Source organism: Cupressus sempervirens, chromosome 11 (assembly GCF_028749045.1).
Source record: "Cupressus sempervirens isolate cs-2001-9-10 chromosome 11, ASM2874904v1, whole genome shotgun sequence".
In the NCBI taxonomy this organism is placed as follows: Eukaryota; Viridiplantae; Streptophyta; class Pinopsida; order Cupressales; family Cupressaceae; genus Cupressus; species Cupressus sempervirens.
In genome coordinates this window covers 681,269,332-681,279,539 of record NC_143128.1, presented here as the reverse complement: position 1 = coordinate 681,279,539, position 10,208 = coordinate 681,269,332, and positions in this window count along the sequence as shown.

Here is a 10,208-nt window from a genome sequence, read left to right as displayed (position 1 = left end):
TGCTTTGCTTTTTTCCTTTCCTCATATATCCTTATTATTCCACATCTTACCACTTACACATTCTCCTCACTACTTGATCTTTCTTATATATCATAAGCTTTGTCAATTTAGCTTGGATACCCTTTCAAATAATCATTAAACATCCAAATAATTTGCCTCAATCAGTTAATTATTAGAAAAGTGTATTCTAATGTCACTCGATCAATACTAAGATTGATCACTTGGTTAACACTAGAAAGTTGGATATCCTTCATTTCTCAAATGCTTAGTTAACATTGAATGCCCTTCATACCCAACTGCTCAGTCAACACTGAATATGCTTGGTTAATACCGCAAGTCCTCCATTGCTTGGTTAATACTAACATTTGTGTAACATCAATGGCAACATACAATTTGAAGAATTGTTTCCAACACAGTAATGTGCCTTAATGTGTCACTTGAAACTTGTATAGTCCATGTGCGGATGACATGTCATTTAGGGTTTTGGGGCATGAAGTCACTTAACCTAAATTTTAAACCCCATTAAGTATTAAATTTGAATCCACTTGGGAGAGTGTTAGGAGAGGTCACTATCATGTTGAATTTTGAATTCAAACTTGATAGAGAATTTAGAGGACCTAAAAGTGGTCCCAAGGTGTCATTTTAGTGGAAATAAGTTATCCACATGATTTTTGATTGAAAGTTGAACCCTTGAAAGTCCCTTAATGGGCCAATAATAAATTATATATTTGATATGCAGAAAAATCTTATTTATTACAATAATTTTATTATTATTTAACTTTTAGAAATGCATAAAAAATGAATAGTAATAAGATTTCATGTAGAGAAAACTCCTTAATTAATTTAAATATTTTATTATATGTAAGTTTTATTAATAATATTTTTAAATATTTAAGATAATTAAAAATGTATTTTTATGTATCATAATATTATTATATAATAACATATATCATATAAAAGTAAGTAACATATCAAATGAAAATATTAATATTAATTTAACTTTTAAAACATAATAATACAAGATAATGGTGCAGAGCAAAGGTATAAAGTACAAACAGAATTATGTGCAGAGATGGATAAGAATGTGAATGTGGGGGAGGTTAAAACTTAAATCTCATGGCTTTGAATTGAAGGTAGATTAGGGTAGAAAACTATTGTGTCCACTTTTATCAATGCCAAGTCATGAGTGATCTGGGCTCAATACCAGCGACAAAAATGGATTGTATAATCAATATTATGAATAGACCAATTGAGTGTGTTCTATAATTGTAATATTTGAAGGGGACACTGGATGATTGCATGGAGGCAATATCCCATGATCAGGGTTTTTTTTGATGAAATATATATGGATGATGTATTTAAGGTTGAAATTACTATGAAAGTTGGAGAATATATTGATTACATGGAAACACTATGGCTTATTTGAATATTTATTGAAACTAGGGTATAAGACCCCTCCTCTTATGCACTAAATGAAACCATAACTTTATGAATGTGTTCCTTGTTAAAGGGTTAGAAAGGCTAAATATATGAGATGTGGTGTTTTATTTGAGAGATAAGGAATGAACTTCCATGGGAATATTCTTATAAATCACATACCATTTATCCATGTAAAAAAGTGTGAGAACCTATTCAACGATGACACATAGCGTCTCACCTAATTTCATGATTCCATTTGATTATATTAGGTTGATGTTGTAAATTTAGAATCTATTTGTCAATAACTTGATGTGGTTGATACTTTAACATATGTTGAAGATATCATGATATTGCATGCTTACTTAGGGACAATCGATTTGGTTGGTTATTAGGTTAACACAATTTGATATTTACCTTTATGAGGATTATTGGCCAAAATTGTATATATAATTTCTATAATGATGACAAGTGGTTATATGGAAACTTAATGTTAGGTATTAAAAGTGAATTATTGAGCTAATAACTTTATTTGAGTGTTGTGTTGAAAGTTTTGGTGTTTTAAAAGGACTAAAACTACTAAGCAACAAAATGCTTAATACCAAGATGATAATACTCATACAATCTAAAGGTCAGCAAATTCTTGTTAACAATTGCATATGTAAAGCATTTGGACCCAACTTCAACAAAACCAAAGGTGGTTTTCTACTCGTTTGGCTCTGCAAAACCAGGGTGGGTATACCTAGGGATGATTCAAGACTGGGAAAACTGTATGAGGATTATTTTTAGTTTCATTCTGATTCTCATCTCAAAATCCTCAAACACATACATAATTCTTAATAACTTTATAAACACATCCCATATAACAGATATGGCCAAAATTTCTTCTATAGATCTGCAGATGTTCTTAAAAATAGTGGCTAACTGAAGCTAAAACATTCCATGCAGACAAGTACTGGCCAGCTTTGAAGATCTACAGGAAACAAAAGTAAAATTGATTTATTTCTACATTTTTGACAACCATTTGTGACATACTTCTCCTTCAGCTGAATCAATTTGATTAGTGCCTAATCTATTGGGGTTCAGAGTCTGTAGCAAATTCTTAGATCTAACTTGTTGCCTTACAACAAATTCTATCAACAATTCTTATCAGAATTTATCATTCAAAACCCTTTCCATTACTAAAGAAACCTTATCACATTCATCAAAGCTTTTATTTAATCCATTGAATTAATAGCAGTGATAAACATATACTAACTAGATTGCATTCAATTGCACAAGCCTTTACTTATACAATATCAAGATAACCAAGTAATTGGAAGGAGACAAGATTCATAAAGAACTAATATGGGGATAGTTCACAACTTGTATTCATTTTCTTTGAAAATTGTATATCATTTACAATAGACTCAAAATGACCTTTAGAAAGAAACACAACTCATTCTATATTCATGTATTCTCAGAGAATTGACAGAGAAAATACATCATAAACTTGCTTTCAAAAATTTGGACCAAAGACAGACTAAGAATATCACTTAGAAAATTAGAATTCAGACCATTCTTTAGCCTTGGAATCTCACTTAAGTAGTGTGAGATGCAACAAGCTTCAAGCTAAAAGAAAGTGATAGGTGTCTTCTAAAAGATACTAACATACATCTGTCATAAAAGACAAAAGCAAATAATAGAAAGGCTATTACATCAAACATTCCTTGGTGGGTCCCTTTCTGTTATGCTTCTCAAATGTTGAGACAAGAAAATATGATCTAATTCTTCATCCTCGGAGTAAGTGGCCATGAGGTTAAAAAGTGACGTATCATCTTCAACTACTTGAAAACTTACTTTAATCTGGGGATTTTCCATGTCTTCATTACTAACTATGAGGGTAACTTTTACTTTTGCATTTTCCTCCTCATCATCTTCTGACATTTGTTCTATAAATTGATTTTTCCATTTATTATAAGCAGCATCATCTGGCCAATCAAAATTTAGAGCCTCTCTTTGTATAATCACTAAAGAATTTGCAAATTCCTCTAAATCATCAAACTCTTTTCTCTTGGCATTATAAAATAACTGTATCTTTACCAACTCTTCGCTTGTCCTTGCCCAGAACTAGTGGCCAGTTTCACTCATGATATTCTTGATCCTTTCATAAAATATTTCATCCAACTCTTTTTTCCACTTTTCCTTTTCCTTTATTGTATCAAAAGATTCTAAAGCACAAGGAAATAAAATGAAATTTTCAGCAATATACTGGGAAAAACAATGTGTTAATCTTTTCTGCAAAGAATCCCTTTTATCATCAAAATCTTCTAGTTTATTTAAAAAATCAAAAATTTTCTCTACTTGATGATAAGGCATTTGGACGATAGATATACACATAATTGTGATATCATTATTCCTCTCCCTCCACTTATGTGCAAGGGGAGTCAATTTATCCTTATCTCTGTTTAACTCATCCATGAGGGTTGCAATTCTTGTCAACTGATCAAAGAAGGTTGACCATTGTATTTTATCCCTTAAATACATCACACCCTGCTTTAATTTTCCTTCATATTGATTTTTTAATTCTACTTGCAACTCATGTAATTTGGTTTTTTCTTCTTCAAAGTCCTCTGCAGTATAGAATTGGGGCCTTTTAGGGGTGTCTGGTATTTCAACAATAGGGGTTGCTCTATCAAATGACTGTGGAGGGTATGCAATTCTAGGTGCACTGGATTCTCCCACCTTTCTCTTCCCAAGTATCTTCTCCATTTGAGACACTTTGTTTTCCAGTGACTGTATCTGTATACCCCTTTCCTCATATGCTTTTAAAACTTCTTCAAACCTAGCATTGAGTTGGGTAAATCTATCTTCTTCCTGGCTAGATACACCACCACCAAATTTCAACACTTCTGAGGCCATTCCCATTATTTTCTTACTACTTACTTCACCAGCTTTGTATACTATCAATGTACCAGTATGCTCTGCAGTGGGAAACTCATGCATCCTAGTATTTTTTCTCTTTTCCATGGACCATATAACAAGGGCTTGGTGGTTATCACTAAATTTGACTCCTCTATGAGCCTATAATATTTCTTCAGTAGCTGTTAGTTGAACATCTTTCTGCTTCCTTACTGAATAAAAAACAATAGCATTTGCTATATCCCATTCTGGAAGAAGGAGGACTCCTGACTGTCTAACTATTTGCCTCCCAGCTTTAGGAGTAAACTGGGCAAAATCATTCAAAATTTTTGACTTCACCTCTCCCTTAATAACAGAGTCAGGTTTATCTAGTTGCTCAGCCTTGATTTTCTCATAGGCTTTCTCAAAATTTCCCATATTTAATCTCCACAAAAATTGAGCAAAAGCCCTAGATCTTACAAAATTTTCATCATTAATAAATCTTTCAGAAGCTTGTGCAACTATGGGGTCAATTTCCTTACCTTGGTAATGAGCAATGGTTAGGTCCAAGGAAGGTGTAGGAGGTTCTTGTGGCTCTCCAACATCCAGGTCTATAGAAGTGACAATCACATCCCCTTCTCCACCCATTTGTCTAAGCTGTTCCCTTAGAGATGCTTCATCATCTATATGGATTGGGGATTGGCTTGGGGAATATTGTTCCTTTTGAGAAGAAGAAGACCCCTACTCTAATTTTGCCTTTTTGGAGAGCGAGCTACAGATGGGCTACTTGACCTTTGCTTCTGACGAGAGGGTGCTTGTTGCACATTTTGAATCATGACATAACCTGCCCTCTTTTGCAATGTATATTGGTCAAGAGCTACCACATTTCTACTGCATATTCTTCTTTGTACTTCCGCAGCCTTGTCTGATGTGTCTCAACATACATAGCTTTCTTTTCATTCATGGTTTGAATTATTATGGAAAAATTATTCATTAATGCTTGTATTTTAGCTCCCCAATATTTCTTATCTTTCAATGGGTCATATTGGGGGTCAAAAGCATTAATAAATTCTAGGGTCTTACTGAAAACTATCCATTTCTCTTTTCTCAATTCTTGTTCCTGCAATGTGAAGATATTTCTGATTATATCTTTTGGATAGTAAACCTGATGTACCATATGGGAAGCTCTTATCCTTTCTTTTAAAAGGTCATAGAATCCTTCAGGGTCAATGAATATGGCATGAGACTCTACCATGTTATATCTATCCAAAAACAAATTCAGGTGCTTCCACCCTTTTTTGACAAAGACAAAATCATGGACTACAGTAAAAATTGGAAAGAAAGTGCCCTTCTTAATCAATTCCCTCTCATCTATAGTGCCTATCTGCCATAAGAGCTCAGCAATCCCAATCTTCAAAGGCACATGAAAAGGAAACACATGTGGCTTTCCTACCAAACCATTTACCCTTATCACAGTTGAAACATTATAAGGGATTATATCCCCCCAATTATGACTAACTAACAGTCCTTGTGCATGATCTCTAGGTCTAACCAATTCCAACAATGCTTGTGGAATTCTGGGGCTATCCCCTCTCAAAAGCAATCTCAGCCTTGATGTGAAAAATCTATCAAACCTTACATAACTAGCATCTGTGGCTTCTGAAGTCATATCCACACTCCATAACTGCACTGGATTCCTTTCTCCATCCTTGGTTGTTTCCAACTCCATACCCTTGGAGAAGAAAGTGTATCCCTTGTATAAGCATACATGCATCAACAATGAATACCAACAGAATGGTTTGTTTACTTTTCCCCTTGCTATTCCAACCAAACCATTGTGAATCTCTTTTGATAGAAAAGTGGCAAAATCCAGAATGGTACTCATTCCAAATTGAAGGGTTTGAGCCATTATAAGGACAATAGAACCTAGAATTTGATCACCTTCATCTATCCCAAAAATCTTGCAAAGATAAAAATACAATGCTTGAGCTCTCAAGTTGAAATGTCTTCTCAACAATGGCTCTGGGGTACTGGCTATAATCACAATCAAATTACCACCCTTGGTAGCATGTTCCTGTAGTGGCCCTGTTCTTAGGTAAATTCGTTGTGCATCATATCTGGCTTGTAAATCATCCATATCAGTGATTTCATGCACATCATGGTTAGGGTTAAGGTTGAAAACCTCACTGAATAGCTCAGGGAAAACCCTAAAAAGATTGATTCCAAAATGATTTTTTTACCCATCCCATAATAGGATCATATTTCTTTGCCAGGTCCATCAATAAATCACTATCAAAGAAAACAATGGGGACTGTTAATTTACCAATATCAAACTTTGAAACATGACTCATAGGAGTGTCCAATTTTCGCTCTGAAAACCATTTCTTAAATAACTCTAGACCTCCCATGGAAACTTGGGCATCTCTTACCCAATTAGTTTTGTCGTAAAAACCTTCTGCTACAACTATTCTGGGATGTTTCGGGATGAGTTCCCTCCCCTTAGTTATTTCATGCATGGATAAGGGGAATTGTTCAAGAAAGTCATCATGCATAGAATGTTTCAAATAATCTGTTTGCCTAGTAAACTCTTTTTGGGGAGGCATTTTGAATGAACCCTAGAAATTTCACAACAGAAGATACTTTAAAATTACTTAGAAAACCACAGAGTACTTACCCGCCAAAATTTGCACTTCTGCACTATGTGATAACTTCTGCAATTTTACTGGATTGTTAACTAAGAATTTTTGTGCCCTAGCTCTGAAAATTTTGTATGCCTTGGTATTCTCTCTGTGCTTTAGTGGTTCATTAATGGTGAAATCGTGGGCTCTTACCATACAATAAAATCGCACGCATAAGGTTTGAATCATATTTACTCTCAATAATCGTTACCCGCAATTTGCATCCAAGTTTGAATCCCATCCATAGATTTTCATCAGATCGAACGGTCCTGATTTAAAAAGTAACAAGCATTACGGATTTTAAAATAATGCTACATATCACAATTTTGCTTCCTCACATTATTTAAAATCCTTTCATCTTAGAACTGCGGGGAAGCACTGTTCATTGACCAAGACAAGATCAACAATCAGACTAATCCACTTTCTAATAAAAACTAGTCAGCTGTATTGACCAATAAGGAACCGCCATATGAGCTCATGCCGTCTGACCACATTCCACACCAGCAGATCCCATATCTTCTTCTGGGCAAGCAAGTACTTAGCATCATTCAATACATGTGTTGTGCTGGTGCATTCTCGCTTTCCTTATCTAACAAGCATCTTCAAATTGCGGGCTTGTGCCAGTCGTCAATCTTTGAAAGATCAATGATGATACTAATTTTACCTTGCAGGGCATCTAAACAAATTTTTTGATGTCATCACGGACACGTGTCTGCAGGGTGCATTCCTGCTTTGTTTAAATTTCGCTCAAATTCAAAATGTGGGGAAGTGCCTTTCATTGATCAGGATAAAGATCAATGATCATAAACAACTCTTCATTTTATGCTCACATTATCCACTTGGGCTAATGACATGAATGCTTTTAACCTGCATGTTCTAACTATTGTGTTTATTTCTGACACCTTGCTAGCCCAGATCATAAATAGTTCCAGCTAAGCACATTTGGCAGATCCTATGGCGTGACTTCTGCATTCTTCGTAGTCTGGTCCCACTGTGACACACATCACAAAGGCGCATTCCCACTTTTCTTATCTGACTTGCAGCTTCATAATGCGGGATTATGCTAACCATAGATCTTCGAAAGATCTACGGTTGATAAGACTTCATTTCCATCCAACAGTCAAACTCCTCCAGTGGGACATCTGGCAGTACATGTCATCAATCGTTTACAGTGTGACATACTGCATTGCAAATACCTGACCCCACCTTGCCACATGTCAAAAATTTGCTTGCCCACATTACTTATTTCCTATGTAGTTTCAAATTGCGGGCATGCACTGGCCTTTGATCTTTGATAGATCAACAGTTATATAAACTTCGCCATTTGAGCAGCATATTGGCTAATAGTGACAAATGATGTTCCTCCACCTATTCCAACTCATCTGACACACACCACGAAGGACATCTCACCATTATTCTTTTAACAATGGGCCCATCTTATCAGACCGTGCCACTTGTCCAACTTTCGCTTCCTCGCATTATTTATCTATCGAGCATATTCTTCTTGCGGGGAAGCGCTAGCCCTTGATTGAGATGAAATCAATGGCTGACACTTCTTGGTGATAAATTACATATCTTTGCAGGAAAATCCATCAATGACATCGTGAGAAAATTAGGACGTGCACAAAAGTATTGACAAACCTGCAAAAGTTCCTGACAATTTATGATTCACCAGGATTTAGGAATGTAAAGGCTACGTGTCACCAAGTCGCATGCCCACATTACTTAAAGGCCTCGCATCTTGAAATTGTGGGTATGCGATACTCGTTGATCTGAATAGGATCAACGATTAAAAAGACTTTGCATCATCAGCTCGGTAATTGCTAACATAATGATTAATCAATTTATATGCTAAGCGCAGTCACGTAAGATTAAACAAAAATATAATGACTTCATGCTTATGCAAGCCCTCCCTTGGGGAAAAATGTCATTGAAAACATTTTTCTGAAAATAATTTTGAGGGTATTCTAAAGCTAGGGCAATTTGATGATTTTGAAAAAACACAAGGAATAAAACCCTAATTTTCAAAATTTCAAGATTTAAATGATTTTTTACAAGATTTTCCCTTAACCTCTGCATAGTGAAAAATCAGGCCAACAGAAAGATGTTAAATTTCTATGGTGTGATGAGCCTTGATTGACTAGGTAGAAATGGGAATTAGATGTTGTATATTTGCTTTCAATTTCTTTGGATACTCTATGTGCTTATAATTGATATATTTAGATGATTAGGATAATGGAAAACTTGAGTTGAGGATTTTATGGTTTAAACATTATTTACAAGTGAATTGTGTTTGAAAAAATTGAATTTTGAATTGATATATTATGTTTTGCATTAGAGATAGAAAAATATCAATGAATATGAAATAAGTAGATTTTAAGTTACATGAAGTACATTCTTACATATTGATTATTCATACTGTTGTATACGTGAAAAACCTACTTGTCGGGAGCACACTCAAACAAGGCAAAGTTAGTTGTACATGTTCATATAAGAAAGATTCAAGCGAATAAAAAAACTAAACCACTTGTATTTTACTAAGCAAAACAACCGACAAATATGCTTCCCACGCAACCTCAGAGCAACTCAACAAGTGCACCCAATGTGAACCTTGTTGGTGTGCTCTAGTTGGAGGGATGTGAATGTGCTCTCCCAAACACAACTATTGAATCCCAATATGCTTGAAATGTATAAACTAACTAGATATGAAGAGAGTCTTTCAAACAATGGCTATGGATACAACCATGCTCAAAGCACTCAAGGAAGGTGAATGTGGATGCAGAAATCAAACTAAGTTAAAAATGCAAATGAAAATGAACTAGCAACTCCCAAAGGTTAGTAACAATGCATAAAAATCACTAAAAGCTCTAGAACTATACTAGCATGATAACAATGCAAATGAGGGAGATGAGAAATGCTTGAGACAAGGACTCTATTTATAGGTTTGAGAGAGGGCTTGGGGAGGTGGCATCCACATTGGTACCACAAGGGAGACACAGGGATTAAGGCTACAAGCCATGCAAAGGTCAACATAATCCTTTTTAGTGAAAGAGATGGCTCAAGATTTTCTCACATGTGTGAGAACCCTTGGAGAAAGGGAAGGGGGACAAGTGTGTAAAAGTGTAAGACTTTTTGGATAAAATAATAAAATGGAAGATTTATTGGATCTTGAGTTTCTCACACATGTGTGAGAAAACACTTAGGGGGTAAGATGTGTTTAGGAGGGTTTTTAGG